General features: G+C 47.5%; 1 protein-coding gene across 9 annotated transcripts in view; it reads left to right on the top strand.

Annotated features, from left to right (window-relative positions):
• TANC2 (tetratricopeptide repeat, ankyrin repeat and coiled-coil containing 2) overlaps positions 1 to 16594 on the top strand; it is a 617479-nt gene that overhangs the window by 284958 nt on the left and 315927 nt on the right. Inside the window, exon 1 of one of the 9 annotated variants that reach the window (XM_030541299.1) lies at positions 16127 to 16190. The exons of the other annotated variants lie outside the window; for them this stretch is intronic. The gene's annotated coding sequence lies outside the window, so the exon portion shown is untranslated. Of the gene's footprint in view, positions 1 to 16126; positions 16191 to 16594 lie in introns of those variants that run through there. 9 annotated transcript variants of the gene reach the window in all.

Here is a 16594-nt window from a genome sequence, read left to right as displayed (position 1 = left end):
TGGGTGGGTTATTGCTTCCCACTATGAATTCTGTAATGCTTGGTGTAAACTAATAAAAATACTCTGAGTTATCAGAAATAGAACTTTATTGTGTGCAAAGAAAACAGCAACAAAATTAAAGTGTAAACAGACACAAGTTTAAAAACCTTTCATCAACACTGCAACAGGGTGAATGCCCAGGCTTATGGAGAAGAAGAGAAGGTCGAGCACTCCCTTCCGGTACCTACTGTCCACCCCATAATGTTCTCCTTTTTTCAGAGGGAGAAGTAAAAACTTTTAACCCAGGACAATTGCTTGCATCAACAGAATCTAGAAGGCGTCCCTGCTGTCATCTTTGAAGGCCCAAGCCACTATTGCACCAAGAATCTGCCTAAGCAAATCGTTTGTGGGTCCTACTTCCCTCTCTGTGATCGGCAGGGCTCTTTCACTAGGAGATTTCAAAAAGTCATTTCCTTCCTCTCCTTCCTCCTGTAAGCAGATGCCTTTTAGGTGAGGGAATATGATTCTGAGATAGATTGTGTTGCACCCTGCCATTCTCTCTTCAGAAGCACCCATATATGATTTCCCCCCCCCACCCCTTCCCCTCTAGGAGTGGCTGTATGTCTCCTATGACCTAAACTCAAAGATTTTCCTTGTGGAATCTCAAGTGGAGGAAGATGAGATGGGGATACCCATTTTCTTAAAGGTGAGGAGATAGGCCTTTGGACAAGTCCCTCCCTTCTAAAAGTTATGTTGGGATGTGCTCCTCCAGATGCAGCCTTTTAATCTCTTAGTGAGAATTCTCCTAAAAATGTTACAAGCTAGACTTCAAAATTCTAGGATCTCTGGACATGTTGATCTAAATCTGCAGTGGCTTCTTAGTTAAAATCCTTGGACCGCCCATTCAACATCCATGTCTCTCTGTGGGATCCCCTGAACTGCAAGGTGAAAGCCATAGCAATCTTTGCCTGCTACATTTTCGAGCCACACATCCGAGTGTTTTTCTTCGATTCAGGCTGGTAAGGCGGTATGTAAAACTTTCCCAAATTGGCCATCCACAAGTCTTTCGTCTATTCTGTTGCCGTAAATATTCATTCTGATACGACCTATCATGCCTTTCACTTAGAAGGCTGCACCATCAGTCTCTCTGTTGTGGGACAAAGGATCCATCCATCAGGAATCAGGACATTTGTTTGATTCCTTACCTAGTCTTGCACAAAGCAGGTCTCAGAGACACAGTAGTAAAAATGCAAGTGGCTTGTCTGTGCTAGATGACAATGAGGTTGCATTTGTGGTACTGCAAAAATTGAGTAACTTCTCAAAAATGCTTATGAAGAAACGGTTGAAGTGCTCCAGTATCTGAGACATGTCCACTCTCTTCCAGAAGGTAATGATCTTGTCAAAAATGTTGTTGTTAGAATTGGGCCTGAAAAATTGTATTGCCATAGCTACATCAGTCAAGGATGTGAAAATATCACACTCCTTGCTGGCTTAGCTATAAGCTGACAAAACCCCCAGGGTAGATGCAGCTATGCTGACAGAAGAGGTCTTTGTCTAAGGCTATGGGGCTGTGCTCACATAATCCAGCTGTGCTGTTACAGTCTCTATAGTCTAGACCAGAGATCGGCAACCTTTGGCACGTGGCTTGCCAGGGTAAGCATCCTGATGGGCCAGGCTGGTTTGTTTACCTGCTGCACCAGCAGGTTCGGCCAATCGTGGCTCCCACTGGCCGCAGTTCGCTGCTCCAGGCCAGTGGGGGCATCAGAAACTGGTGTGGGCCGAGGGATGTGCTAGCTGCCGCTTCCCAAAGTCCCCATTGGCCTGGGATGGCGAACTGCAGCCAGTGGGAGCTGTGATCGGCCGAACCTGCGGATGCGGCAGGTAAACAAACTGGCCCGGCCTGCCAGGGTGCTTACCCTGGCAGGCCACGTGCCAAAGATTGCCAACCCCTGGACTTAGACATACCCTGAGTTTGGTCATTTTAAAGAGATAAGGTTGTCTGTCTGGAGAGGAAACAAATATGGCAAGTATTTCAAATGACTGATAGCCCTGCATTGTCTGGGTGCATCTCTTAATTCTAATTCTTGCTTCAGACATGGAAGGTCATCCTATCTTTTAGAATGTTTAATGTGTTTTTTCTCTTGTTGCTTATATTTTTCAGGTAATTTTTCTTAACACTTTTTACAGCACACAGAGTTTGTTCATGGTTCATTAACTCTTTTACCTGCATTCAAACCACGTGATCTCTTCTACTGTTGCTTCCTTGTGAAGCTTTCTGACATTGTAAGATTTCATCTGACCTTGCTACATCATTTCTTGTTTTGAATTTTGCGCCATCTTCCTGCTGTTAGCCTTCAAGCACATGCCTCTGTAACAGTCCATTCAAGGTAAGCATAAGGAATTGAGAGATAAAACAAGGCATTAGATCGGTTTTGCTGGTTTTTAAAGAAAGAAATATTTGCAGGATTTTTAACAGTGCAAACTGTTGTATTTTCCTCATTAAAAATAATTTTCTATTAGATTTTTATAAAGAAAGGAATATGGGTGTGTACTTTTTGAGCGATCTTGTCTGCATGATAGTGCTGCTGCTTCAATATTGTGCAGTAATCTAACATTCTGATTTTCTGAGCCTGATTTGACTGCCTGTTTGATGGTAGATGAGCCAAATAGAAAACATGTGGTCTTGTGAAATGTTTCAGAAATTATTAAATTATCTACCCTTAGCAAAGGTAGTTTTTACGTTGTCTGCAGAATAATAGAGACATATAACTTAACATTGTTGTATATATTAGTAGCATTGTCTGGTCACAGGTAAACCTGTGTTTTCTTTAGATGCCAGACTGGTTATGTTGATCCATGTTACGTCACTTATTTGCTTTAGTATAATGCCTTATCACTATTTGAATAAAATTCAGTGAAGAAACATCTTATTTTAAGATATTCTGGGTCAGGCATATTAGGAGGTTTTCACTGAATGTCTTTACTATGCAGAGCTTTCTTTTGCATGGTTAGCTTTATGTAGCAGAAATCTATTGGAGTGGTGATTAGTGAAAAGTAATATGTTCTTTTTTTAAACAAATTTTAGAAAAAAAATGTTTAGGTTAAAAAGAATTAATTCCAGCAGTTTTTCTTCTCTCTCTCTTTTATTTTTTATTCTCTTTTTTGGGGTGCATGTTTCTCTTTCCTCACAATCATAATGGAGAGGGGCATCTGCTTTTACCTTCCCTTGCCACTGATTTGATTCATAGTCCCATCTTAAGTGGCAAAAATGTTTTAAGCTATCATGTGTAATACAGTGGTACTAGATTAATGGCATCTCCTTGCTGATACAGTGGGAATCTGTACAGACCAGAGTCTCAGTAATTGTATACATTGAAAAGATTTATCTACAGTCTCTGTCTAGTAGTTTGTGATGTGATATATGAAAACCAAAAGGTAAACTAAATTGATTGGGTTACACAGTGACAAATCATTGGGTTGTTCTGTTGCCCAGGTATTGAGTGGCCTCACCTACTGCACTCTTCTGTGGCATTGGTGCACTTTTGATCATAGTGAAGAGAGTAATGACCTATTAATATATTACTATCCCTCGCTAATGTTTCACATTCAGACCCCTTTTTTATCCAACTTCTAACAGAGGTGGTGGGGAGTGGTATTGTACAAACACTAATAGACATTCTCTTCACCAAAGTTTACAATCTGCTGCAGAGCACCGTGATGAGTTTGCAACATGGAAGCTGGAACTGGGACCTGCCAAACTCATCTCATATGGGGCTGCCAAAAGTCCAGTAGTCATTTCCATCTATTTGTGAGTGAGTAGGGAATGTTTGGGTATTAAGATCCCTGGTTTCTATTCTTAGCTCTGGGAGAAGAGTATGGTCTAGTGGTTATTCCATTTATCTTTGTGGCAGCTGTTCTCACACTTTAGCAATCCAAGGACACCTAATTTGATTTAAAATATTTTGGGGACCCCCAACTGCCTGCTCAGCCCCAGGCCCTGCCCCCATGCCACCCCTTCACCAAGGCCACCCCGTCCCTCCATCCCCCCCCTCCATCACTCACTCTCCCCCACCCTTACTCACTGTCACCAGGCTGGGGCAGGGGGTTGGGTGCAGGAGGGAGTGCGGGCCTTGGGCGGGAGTTTGGGTACAGGAGTGGGTGTGGGGTGCGGGCTCTAGGAGGGAGTTTGGGTGCAGGGTGCGGCCTCTGGGCTGGGGCGTGGGAGCAGGTGCAGGCTCCAGTGGGGCAGCGCTTATCTTGGGCAGCTCCTGAAAGCAACCAGCACATCTCTCTGGCAGCAGCCCCTTGGCTGGGGATAGCATGGGGAAGGAGGTCTCCACGTGCTGCCCCTGCCCTCAGGCACTGCCCCTGAAGCTCCCATTGGCCACAGATCCTGGCCAAGGCAAGAGCAGTGTGCGGAGATCCCCGTCCCCAGCAGGGGCCACAGGGACATGCTGGCTGCTTTCAGGAGTGGTGCAAAGCCAGGGAACCTGCCTTAGCCTTGCTGTGCCACCAGACTTTTAGCTCCTAAAATCTCACGGTTTGGCTTCAGTAGCCACCAGGAGATAGCGGGAGGGAGAGGAGTTGATCAGTGGGTGTCGCAGACCCTCTGGAGTACCTTTGTAGACCTCCAGGGGTCTGTAAACCAAAGTTTGAGAAACACTACTTTATGACATAGCCAAGTGTAACTGTGCCCTGGTTAGGTCATCCGTTGGGATTGAACATGAGACTTCTGGATTTAGAAGTATGAACCTTTACCACTTGAGCTAAAGAACTAGATCTCTCTGCAGGAAGACAGTAGAACACTTATAAACCTCTATATGTGATCTGAATGATAGTCATCTCCCATGAGGTAGCAGTTAGGTCTGGCTTGTTAATAATAAGTAGCAGCAAATGAAAGCGCTGAGACTGACATTCATCATCTCTTAAGCTAGAGCCCATTGTTTGGGTGGGACTTGCTCTCTCACAACTCACATGAAAGCAGGAGCTTTTTTTTTGCTAGAGCTCCTGTAGTAATGGCCAAAATTGCATTGCTTATGATAAATTTCTCAACGTTAGCAACACTGATAAAGAACAAAGGCAGCCAACCAGGATGCAGGAGAAAATAGGAGGCAAATGAGGTCTTGTGCCCAGGGGAGATCAACAATGGGAAGAGCAATGCAGGGATCTTGCAAGGTTTTAGAAGGAGTTGCAGAGACTGATTTATAGGGAGCAAAATTAATTTATTTTTCAGAGGAGGAATGGCTTGGACAGAGCCCCCATCCCTTGAGATCTCCCTTCCCTCCACAAATCCACAGCACAGGATTCTTAGTGGAGGTCCCTCTACTGTGGAATTTGCTGTCCTTCTGTGGTCCAACAAAGCCTTATCATTTAGCCGGCAGGGCAGAGGATAAGATTAGCTCAGACTTTTACTTGAGGGAATAAGTGTGGGATTAAATTTATTTGAGGTGTGGGAACTTTTTGCTGACATCAATAAATATAATATTTTTCAGGCCTCTAGAGAGTAATTGTGAATTTATATAATGTTTTCATTATAAGTAAATTTTAAAAATCATTATCCACGCGTTATCGTAATCATGAAGAACAATGGAAGTTCAGTTAAGAGATCATTTTAAATTATTTATTATGAAAATTAGATGTCAGGGTATGTCATCAGCTCCAGGGAGAAGAGCTCCTTAGTCTCCGACACAGCAAGGTGAAGGCATGTCACAGGGTCATAATTATTTTGTTTGAAATATACCGTAAGTATTCTTTTAACCAAATGAGTAGGATACTTATTTCTCTTTGTGGTAACAGGAGTTACTTTACTAAAAAAGGAGCTTTTCTCACATGACCACTGACTCAAGGAACCAGCAGGCAGAGAGGGAGTATTTTTGCACCTGTGTCTCTAAAGCAGTCACACCACAAGTTTCAGTTACCATTTCATTTAAATTTCTTTTTCTGTCAAGAAAGCTGGCTTAAACTTTTTAAAGATCCTGGGGAGTAAAAACTCTATGATTTTATGATATCATCTCTTCAGTACACACATTCATTAAACTAATGTTAAAGTATACTTGCTTTGCTAGCGGGAGGATAATCTCTGTGATAAGATTTGCTATAGGTGAGTTAAAAATCCTAATGTTTTTACATTGTAGTTTGTAAAAATTTCCCAAGGTGTTTGCATTGTTTTCCTTTGAGAGAGTGATATAAAATGTCAGTTAATGATTTAAGTAAAACCAAATTAAAATCTTCCAGATAACATCAAAGAACAGTCCACAGTGGTATAACTTGGGACCTATCAGTATTGCCAAGCTTGAGATAAAAAATCCTGATGATTGGCCCAAAAATCAGAGGCTTGCAAGGCCTCTGCATTCTGAAGTCCAGAAAGAGAAGTCTTTGCTGTCTCACAGTGAACTTGCTGGTTATTACCTTGAAATTGATTATTTGTAATCTCTCTCTCTTCTCATTAAAAATAAATCAGTTTGGGACTTCTATCCTCCACAGCATAAATTACCTCTTCTTCTTCGAGTGATTGCTCATATCCATTCCAGTTAGGTGTACGCGCCGCGCGTGCACATTCGTCGGAAAACTTTTACCCTAGCCACTCAGTGGGCCGGCAGGTCGCCCCCTAGAGTGGCGCCACCATGGCGCTCCATACATACTCCTGCCGGCCCACCCGCTCCTCAGTTCCTTCTTACCGCCCGTGTCGGTCGTTGGAACAGTGGAGCGCGGCTTAGCTGACCTCCACTTCCCTAGCTACTCGTTTTCTCGTATATAATTATGCAGTTATAACACTTTTATATATATATATTTGTATGGTTATACGTTTTTCCTTTGCTAACATGGTTAGTTTAGTTAGCGGGGTTCAGGAAGTAGCCCTTCCATGAGCCCAGTGCCGGAGCCATGCATGGCTCACCAGATTTTCAAAAGGGGCCCGGCTTACCAGAAGCCGCGGCCGAAGAGAGATCTACATGACTCCTGTTTGAAGAATCACACTTGACAGATAAGTGCCCCATTTGCAAGGCTTTTAAGCCGAGAACAAAAAGGTGCGGGACTTTCACTTGCCCCTCCACCTTGGGCGCGGAGCGATGTTCAAGCGGCGGGCAGAAGCGCCTCCTCGGCACCGGACCCCGCCGGTACCACCAAGGCCTTCCGGCACCGACCGTCGCCGGCACCGATGTCGACTCGGCACCGTTCCCTTCTTCCGAGGTCGAGAGAGTCTACGATTCCTGCTGGTGCCTGGCGGCTCCCCGGCACGCGCCGTGGTTGAGCCCCCTGCTCCCGCTACTTCCGTGCCACCTGCATCGCAGCCAGAGAGCTCGCCTCAGTTGCGTTATCCGGCCTGCAGAGGCACCGATGACTTCGGCTCCGTCGATTCCAGTCCCCCAGGACCAGGGAATCCGGTGCCTGGCAGCTCCCCGGCTCGCGCCGTGATAGAGCTTACTGCTCCTGCTGCTTCTGTGTCAGCTGCACCACAGCTAGACAGCTCGTCTAAGATGGCTCGCCCGGCGCCGACGACGTCGGCACCGTCGATCCCGGTCCCACGAGGGCCGTAGAATCCGGTGCCTGACGGCTCCCCGGCACGCGCCGTGGTTGAGCGTATTGCTCCTGCTGCTTCCGTGCCAGCGGCACCGCAGCCAGAGAGCTCGTCTAAGATGGCTCGCCCGGCGCCGACGACGTCGGCACCGTCGATCCCGGTCCCACGAGGGCCGTAGAATCCGGTGCCTGACGGCTCCCCGGCACGCGCCGTGGTTGAGCGTATTGCTCCTGCTGCTTCCGTGCCAGCGGCACCGCAGCCAGAGAGCTCGTCTAGTCGGATCGCCATGCGCTGACACCTACTACGGCACCGATGACGTCGTCACCGTCGATCCCGGTCCCATAAGGGCCGTAGAATCCGGTGCCTGACGGCTCCCCGGCACGCGCCGTGGTTGAGCGTATTGCTCCTGCTGCTTCCGTGCCAGCGGCACCGCAGCCAGAGAGCTCGTCTAGTCGGATCGCCCGGCGCCGACGCCTGCTACGGCACCGATGACGTCGTCACCGTCGATCCCGGTCCCACAAGGGCCGTGGAATCCGGTGCCTGACGGCTCCCCGGCACGCGCCGTGGTTGAGCGTTTGCTCCGGCTGCTTCCGTGCCAACGGCACCGCAGCCTGAGGGCTCGTCTACGTCGGATCGCCCGGCACCGACACCTGCTGCGGCACCGATGGCGTCGGCACCGTCGATCCCGGTCCCACACGGGCCGTAGAATCCGGTGCCTGACGGCTCCCCGGCACGCGCCGTGGTTGAGCGTATTGCTCCGGCTGCTTCCGTGCCAACGGCACCGCAGCCAGAGCTCGTCTACGTTGGATCGCCCGGCACCGACACCTGCTGCGGCACCGATGACGTCGGCACCGTCGATCCCGGTCCCGCAAGGGCCATAGTATCCGGTGCCTGACGGCTCCCCGGCACGCGCCGTGGTTGAGCGTATTGCTCCGGCTGCTTCCGTGCCAACGGCACCGCAGCCAGAGCTCGTCTACGTCGGATCGCCCGGCACCGACACCTGCTGCGGCACCGATGACGTCGGCACCGTCGATCCCGGTCCCGCAAGGGCCATAGTATCCGGTGCCTGACAGCTCCCCGGCGCGCGCCGTGGTCGAGCTACTTCTCCGGCTGCTTCCGTGCCCACGGCACCGCGGCCAGAGGGCTAGTCTAAGTCGGATCGCCCGGCACCGACACCTGCTTCGGCACCGTCGATCCCGGTCCCGCAAGGGCCGTAGAATCCGGTGTCCGACGGCTCCCCGGCACGCGCCGTGGTTGAGCGTATTACTCCCGCTGCTTCAGTGCTGACGGCACCCCAGCCAGATGGCTTATCTAACTCGGTTCTCCCGGCACCGGCACCTACCGAAGCTCTGATGACCTCGGTACCATGGATCCCGGCCCCACGAGGGCCGTCGAATCCGGTGCCTGACAGCTCCCCAGTACGCACTGTGGTTGAGCCTGCTGTTCCCTGCGCGCCGGAGATGTTACCAACGGCGAGGGCTCTCAGTGCCATGACGGAGTCAGTGCTGCCTGACCCGGGCACCGCCGGTACGGGTAATACAGTCTCTTCAAGGGACTGTCCCCTGTCAGTACAGCAGAGCGGCACCGTCTATGATCACGGTCCCGCAGACGCGCCAAGTCCTGTCGGCACACCGGACACCACTGGCAGTCCCGGTACTGTTTTCCTCGGTACGGGTCACACTCACTGCACCGGTCGGTATCCCGTTCGCCGACCCGCTATCGGCACCGTTCCGACATCTGGCACCGGGGCAGGTACCTTGACTCCTGTAGCTCTTCTCCGAGCCTCGAGATCTCGGTCGACCTCCCGACACCGTTCTGGTTGCGGGTCTGGATCTCGTTCCAGGTACCGATACGCCTCCCGATGCCGGTCCCCGGTGCCAAGTTGGGCACGGTCCGAGTGAGTCAGGGACTCGGCCCGTGCCCTCTTTTAGTACCTCCATGGCCGTCCGGACACGCATCCGTGTCACCCCATATGCGCGGATTTTATGCTCAGGACCACGATCCTGATATCATGGCCAGCGGGCGCCAGCCCCGAAGCGGAAAGAGCCTTGGCGAATGCAAGGTGTACTCTGCAGGGGCCCTGCACCTCTGGGGTGCGAAGCAACAAGCCTTGCTTAGCTGCGATACTTATAGCACCTGGGTGGAGGAGTTTCTCCCTCGAACCTCCCACCTAGAGTTCGCTGCCGTCTTGGAGGACGGGGGAAAGGATTTACCCTTTGTTGGTAAAGGCATCTTCGCGGCAGAGACAGCCCCAGACTGCGAAGCCTGCTGGACAATAGGGTCCTAATGCGTCTCAGCATGTATACGCCTGCGACCAAACGCAGGCCTTTATGGCCCCAGCCGCCATACTCTGTGCCTAGCCAGAGGCAGAACTCTGGAAAACGGCAAGGCCAAGGTGGTCGCAGACAAACGTCAGGCCCCCTAAAAAGCCAAAGTCGAGGTCCCTCGCAATTACCACTGGGACCAAAGACGGACCTTCCAAGGTTCACCGGAGGGCGGTGTACCAGTCGCAGGACGGGATCCTGATCCCGCTTTCTCCTGGCATGGCCCCAGTTACTTTTAGGTCGCTGGGTCCTGCGCACGATGGAGCATAGGTACCACCTTAAAATTGCTCCAGCCCTGTCCCCCTTCAGCGGACAAAAGGGGCTAGCGGTTTTACTCCCGTTATGCCCTAGTCCCCCACTCGACCACAGGTCAGACCTTCCTGGTCCTGCATGGACTCAACCGGTTTGGGATAAGGTTGAAGTTCTGCATGGTATCCCTGGGAACCATTATTCCATCCTTGCCTCCGGGGGGCTACTATGCCGCCCTGGATAGGAAGGACGCGTACTTTTGCAATGCCATCTTCCCTCCGCATGGGAGATGCCTCCGCTTTATAGCCAGCGGTGAATACTCCCGGTTTACGGCCATAGTCGCCGCCTACCGTAGCTATGTCGGATATGCGTTTTTCCGTATTGGGACGATTCGCTTATCCGAGGAGACTCTGACACACAACCCACTCAGCCGTGGGCATCGTCACGGTCTTATTCACAGATCAAGGCCTGATGATTACTATAGAGCAATCCACTCTGGTTCCCACGCAGAGGTTGGGCTTCCTAGGGGCTATCTTGGTCTCCTACCTAGCCGGAGCCTGCTTATCGCAACTGCGGTTTTAGGCGATGGCATCAATCATCTGAGGTCTGAAGGCTTTCCCAACGACCTCAGCTCGTTCTTGTCTCAGTCTCCTGGGTCCATGGTTGCCCGCAAGTTTGTAACCAAACACGCCAAGCTCCGCCTCCGTCCTCTCCAAGTCTGGCCCACCTCGGCGTACCGCTTGGACAGGGAGCCAATGGTCATGGTAGTCACCGTTCCCTCGAACGCCTTAGGCTCCCTAGAGTGGTGGCTAACCCCCTCCTTGGTGTGGACAGGATGCGGTTTCATCCGCCCCAGCCCTCACTGCCCCTGACGGCGGACGCATCATCTCTCTGCTCGAGTGCTCATGGTCACCTCCGAGCTTAAGGCCTTCGGTCTTCTAGAGAGCTGGCATTCCTCATTAATGCCCCAAAAATCAGAGTAGTCCGCCTGGCGTGCCAGGGGTTCCAGCGGCAGCTGCGAGGCCGTTGTATCTCGGTGTTTACAGCCAACACAATGGCCAGGTGCTTCATAAGCATTCAGGGGGGACATAGTCCTCCCCCCTTTTTTGTCAGGAGGCCATCCATTTCCGGGTCTTTTGCATGGCCCGCTCGATGGAGCTGGCGACGTCCTTTCTCCCAGGCGTTCGGAACGTCTTATCTCTTTGACTCAGCAGGTCTTTCCTGTCTTACGAGTCATCACTCTGCCCCATGTGAGGCGTCCCGCTTTCCGGAAGTGGAAATGGTTCCTCACACAGACCTGTTCGCTCACCGCGAGTGCAGGAAATGCCAGGTGTCCTGCTCCTTCCAAGGTCTCTCCTCGGAATCGATCTTGGACGCATTCCTGATACCGTGGAACGGCCAACTGCATTATGCCTTCCCGCTGTTCCCACTGGTTCGTTACGTCCTGCTCAAATTCCGCAGGGGCGGAGCGTGCGTCATCATGATCACTCCAGAGTGGTCCAGGCAGCACTGACATACCACGTTGCTCGGCCTGTCAGCCCAGACCTCATCACTCAGGGCAATGACAGGCTTCGTCACTCGGACCTGCAGCCTCTTCGCCTCACGGTGGCTCCTGCGTACCTGAGTTGGGGTGACAGGCAGCCTTCCACCTGGTCAACGTACCGAGCCAGGTGGAAGCGTTTCCTTTACAGCTGCAGTACGCTCGATCTTGCTCCTGCTGAGGTCTCGATCCCCTCTTTCTGGCCTGCCTCTGGCCTTTAGCGGCAGGATCTGGCGGTATCATCGCTGAGGATACGCTCAGCAGCCGTCCCTACCTTCCAGCAGGCTAAGATGGACGTTCAGTGTCCCACGCTCTATGGGTTCGAGGTCCCTCAAGGGCTTGGAGCGCTTGCACCCTCGGGTGCGCCGCCCAGCCCCGCCCTGGGGCCTCAACCTAGTCTTGGCCAGACGGGTCTCTGAGGTCAGAGCTCTTACGAAGGTTCCACAAAGACAAGGTGCAGTTGTGACCGCACCCGGCTTTCCTCCCTAAGGTGTTTTGGCCTTTCATGTTACCCACAGCTCAACGCAATGGGCATAACCTTTGCACTCCTTGGACATCTGTGGAGTGCTCGCATTATCTTGTGCTGACAGAATCATTTCCTAAGGTGCCCCAGCTCTGCCCCGGTAGCGGGCCAAAGGGAGGGCTTGCTTGTTTTCCTCTCAGAGGATCTCATCTTGGGTGATGGCGGACATCCCCACTTGTTCTGATTTGGCTCATATTTCACCAAGCCACATCACCGTGCATTCTACCAGGGCTCAGGCTTCATCTGCCGCCTTGCTGGCTCGTGTTTCTACCCACGAGACCTGTCGCGAAGCTCCATTGGTCCTCGGTCCTTACCTTTGCTTCGCAGTATGCCCTGGTTCAGCAGTCAAGGGAGGCTGTAGCCTCTGGCTCGGCAGTTTTATTCTGCCATATTTCACTCCGACCCCACCGCCTTTGTAAGGCTTGGGATTCACCTAACTGGAATGGATATGAGCAATCACTCGAAGAAGAAAAGACGGTTACTCACCTTTGTAACTGTTGTTCTTCGAGATGTGTTGCTCATATCCATTCCGCACCCGCCCTCCTTCCCCACTGTCGGAGTAGCCGGCAAGAAGGAACTGAGGAGCGGGTGGGCCGGCAGGAGTATGTATGGAGCGCCATGGTGGCGCCACTCTAGGGGGCGACCTGCCGGCCCACTGAGTGGCTAGGGTAAAAGTTTTCCGACGAATGTGCACGCGCGGCGCGTACACCTAACTGGAATGGATATGAGCAACACATCTCGAAGAACAACAGTTACAAAGGTGAGTAACCGTCTTTTTCCATCACAAATATTATTTGATATATTTTCATAACTGAATCTATTCAAATTGATTCTATTGATGTTGGCTTCCATTTAGCCTACATTTGAGATATAGTGAAGATGATTAGTGGGTGAAATTTGAATAGGGTAGAACATTCCATTTTTTGAGTTAACAGGGGTCCCAAAAATCTGAAAACGGGTCTAAATTTCAAAAAGGAAGTATTTCTGAAGTGTATGTAATTTCACTGCAGAAATTACATACACTTTTAAATAAAAAATAATTCTAGAAAATTAATTCCCTTTTGAAGGATGATTCTGCCAAATTTGGAGATGGAATTCACTACTAGGTTAGATATTAGAAAACTCGCTATTTCACTAGGAGGGTGGTTACCTAGGGAGGTGGTGGAATCTCCATCCTTAGAGGTTTTTAAGGTCTGGCTTGACAAAGCCCCAGCTGGGATGATTTAGTTGGTGTTGGTCCTGCTTTGAGTAGGGGGTTGGACTAGATGACCTCCTGAGGTCTCTTCCAACCCTAATGTTCTATAATTCTATGATTCTATGACTACAGTGTAAAACAGCAGCTTTTAATTCTGCTTTAAATGGAAATTGCAACACAATCTTAACTCTGGAGATGCTACCATAATATAATGCAAACTGAAATATAATGCAAGCTGGAATTCTTGTACAAGTTTATGTATAGGAAGTAATATATATATGTATTCCAAGGTTGCATCAAGTTTGCCCAGAAAAGTTTGACTAAAAACTAATGAATCAATATTCTTCATTCTGTCACATACTCCCTCTGTCCCCATGTGCTTATGTTTTTCTCCATCCTCTCTTTCAAATGCCCCTTCTTTAAGTTCAACTGGGGTATAATACTGTCTAAAGGAGTGGTTCTAAACCACGGTACACCTATCTTTGGGGGTATGCAGAGGTCTCCTGGGAGGTACATCAACTCATCTAGATATTTGCCCGGTTTTACAACAGACTACATAAAACGCACTAGCGAAGTCACTAAGAACTAAAATTTCAAGCAATAACTTGCTTATACTGCTCTATATACTAAACAGTGAAATGTAAGTACAATATTAATATTCCAATTGATTTATTTTATAATTATATGGTAAAAATGAGAAAGTAAGCAATTTTTCAGTAATAGTGTGCTGGGACACTTTTGTATTTTTATGTCTGATTTTATAAGCAAGTAGTTTTTCAGTGAGGTGAAACTTGGGGATACACAAGGCAAATCAGACTCCTGAAATGGGTACAGAAATCTGGAAAGGTTGAGAGCCACTGTTCTAAAGGCATAGTACTCAGGCATTCTTCAGCTTTATAAAATGGGTAACAGTTAAAAGAGGCAACTGATTGGTTGACAGAGGTTTTGCCGCTTCTGGTTGATTTGTGCTGTTTCAGATAATGCCCCTGTAATAGCAGGCAAATCTTTTACAGAGATAGTGTACTTTGCTACAGACTTTAGGAGACTGTTAGATCCTAAAGTCATCTAGTACTGTTTAAAAAAGGAGACTTGCAGTATTGTTCTAAAAAGAATATAATACTATTAATTTAAATAAGACATATGCTGTGCCCTGAAGAATCTATGAATAAGACAAGACAGACAAATAAAAGACAACACAGGTGAACTGTTCAAGAGATATTTTAACAGCTGATTAAGTTCAAACATCTCTGCTGTTAGCATTTTTTCTCCTGCTCCTGTTTCCTTTTGAACAGTTATTGAATTGGTAAAAATGAGGCAACGCCTTCAAAATAATCACTTTCCAAAAATACAAATCTACAATTATTTTAAAGTTGACCTACAAAGGAAAACAAATTGTTTATATCCTTTTTGTGTTGCTCTGTGATTTATTAAGAAGGCCTGAAAGTCTTCTTTTAAAAAACAAAACCCAGATTGTTTCTGTTTGTTTCTTATCACAGTAGCATCAGGAATAATGAGATTTTTCTTCCCTGTTTTTGTTGGAAGTCTCCTCGAAGGACTAAAGATCTGGTGATGGGGCTTTCTTAGCTTTCAGTTAAAGGAACAGGAGATGTTGAACCTTACACAATGAGAGTATTTGTCCCAATCATGTAATTAATTTTGTGTATCATGGCACAATGATAACTACATACTCTTAGATTGCACAGTATTGTACCGTGTTATTAACGTTGACTATACAATTCGTGTCCTGTGAGTTGTCATCTCTATGGATTTTTGTTCTAGATATAGTATATCCTGCTAGTCTGGAGTCACACATTATAGCAAGAAGTAAATAAAGGCAGGTATATCATTAAAGTTAGCTTGGACATGCGTACAGCTGGCATGCAAGATAATAAAAATGCACAGTGTATATATATGTATGTATCACTTTTCCTTTGCAGTATCATTCTGTTGGAGAGAATTTCTTATATGGTTAATTCTTGGTTTTAAATCCTGGCCTGATTCCTGTTTGTAAGGGTTTTTATTGACCATTAATTTTTGAGTGGCGGAGTAGTACTTTGTAATTGAATCTTCAAAGTTATTTATTCATTTTTCCCAGTTACACTAAACCTGTTTTTATTTTTTACTACATAACTGCTTTTAACAATTTGACATATTTTGACAGTCAAAGGCCACTGAAAATCTCATAAAGTATAGCTATATTAATCTGTTGGCAAATTTCCATTATTGTTTAGAACCTCAAGGGTTATAACAGAGATAGCTCTGAGTGATACAATTGTAATCTGGTACAAACGATTTATTTCCAAGTTTCTTCCAATTTTGATGGCATAGTAGGTTTCTTAATGTGCTAGAGAAAATATTTCCATCTTCCACTGCAGACTTCAAACCAAGTGTGTGAAATAAGGATGTTTGTATTTTAAGTGCCTTGAGCAACACCTAGCAATTTTGGAATATATTTGTTACTGAGTACTTGTGAAAAACAGTACTGCCCACCCCAAAACTGATGCAATTTCCAATTAATTAAATTTGTCCAGGATTTGAGTGCTAACACTATAATAATCTAAAATAAATGTTTAATTTTTGTATATTTTTTTACTTTCAGGAAAGTTATTACTGAATCTGGTGAATTGAGAGCATGGTTCGAAACCACCAGCAATGATTACTCATCCTTGAACAATGGTAGATAAAAATTCTAGCTCCCACTTTCTTGGCAAATTGAGTCCCCTTATATTTACTGAAGTTGCTGGCTTTGTTTTTTGTTCTCCTCCTCTGTGGAAGATCTTCAGTTTCTAGAACTTCAGTGGCTTGTACTGGATGATCCTGTATTTCCTCAAAACAGCTTGAAATCTACACTCATATAAATAATTGTAAATTGATGCACTTGGATTACAGCAAATTAGTACCTTTCTAATTTAGTGACAGTAAACATTATTTTCAGCTAATTACTTCCCACACTGCCCCATTAACTTTATGTAGTTTCCAGAAAGACCAATATTACATTTATTTAAGTGATTGAGATAATAAGCTATTATTTTAGGGTATCTTCTAGCCTTGTCCATAATTCCGCATGAAGATCGTTCATCAAAAGATGTTTCAAAAACAAATATTGGTATTATGGAAATTATGAATATTGCATAAGAGTTTCTTCCAGTGTATTGTGAAATCGTGTGTGATGGCTAAAAAAAAATTCAAAACACCTAACTGATTTAGGAACTGTTATCCCATTGGAAGTCCATGGAACTCAGGCTTCTTATTCATTTAGGTGTGTTGG

Source organism: Gopherus evgoodei, chromosome 23, assembly GCF_007399415.2.
Source record: "Gopherus evgoodei ecotype Sinaloan lineage chromosome 23, rGopEvg1_v1.p, whole genome shotgun sequence".
NCBI lineage: Eukaryota > Metazoa > Chordata > Testudines > Testudinidae > Gopherus > Gopherus evgoodei.
Note: the sequence above shows the minus strand (reverse complement) of the source record. Positions and strands in the feature narration are given on the sequence as shown.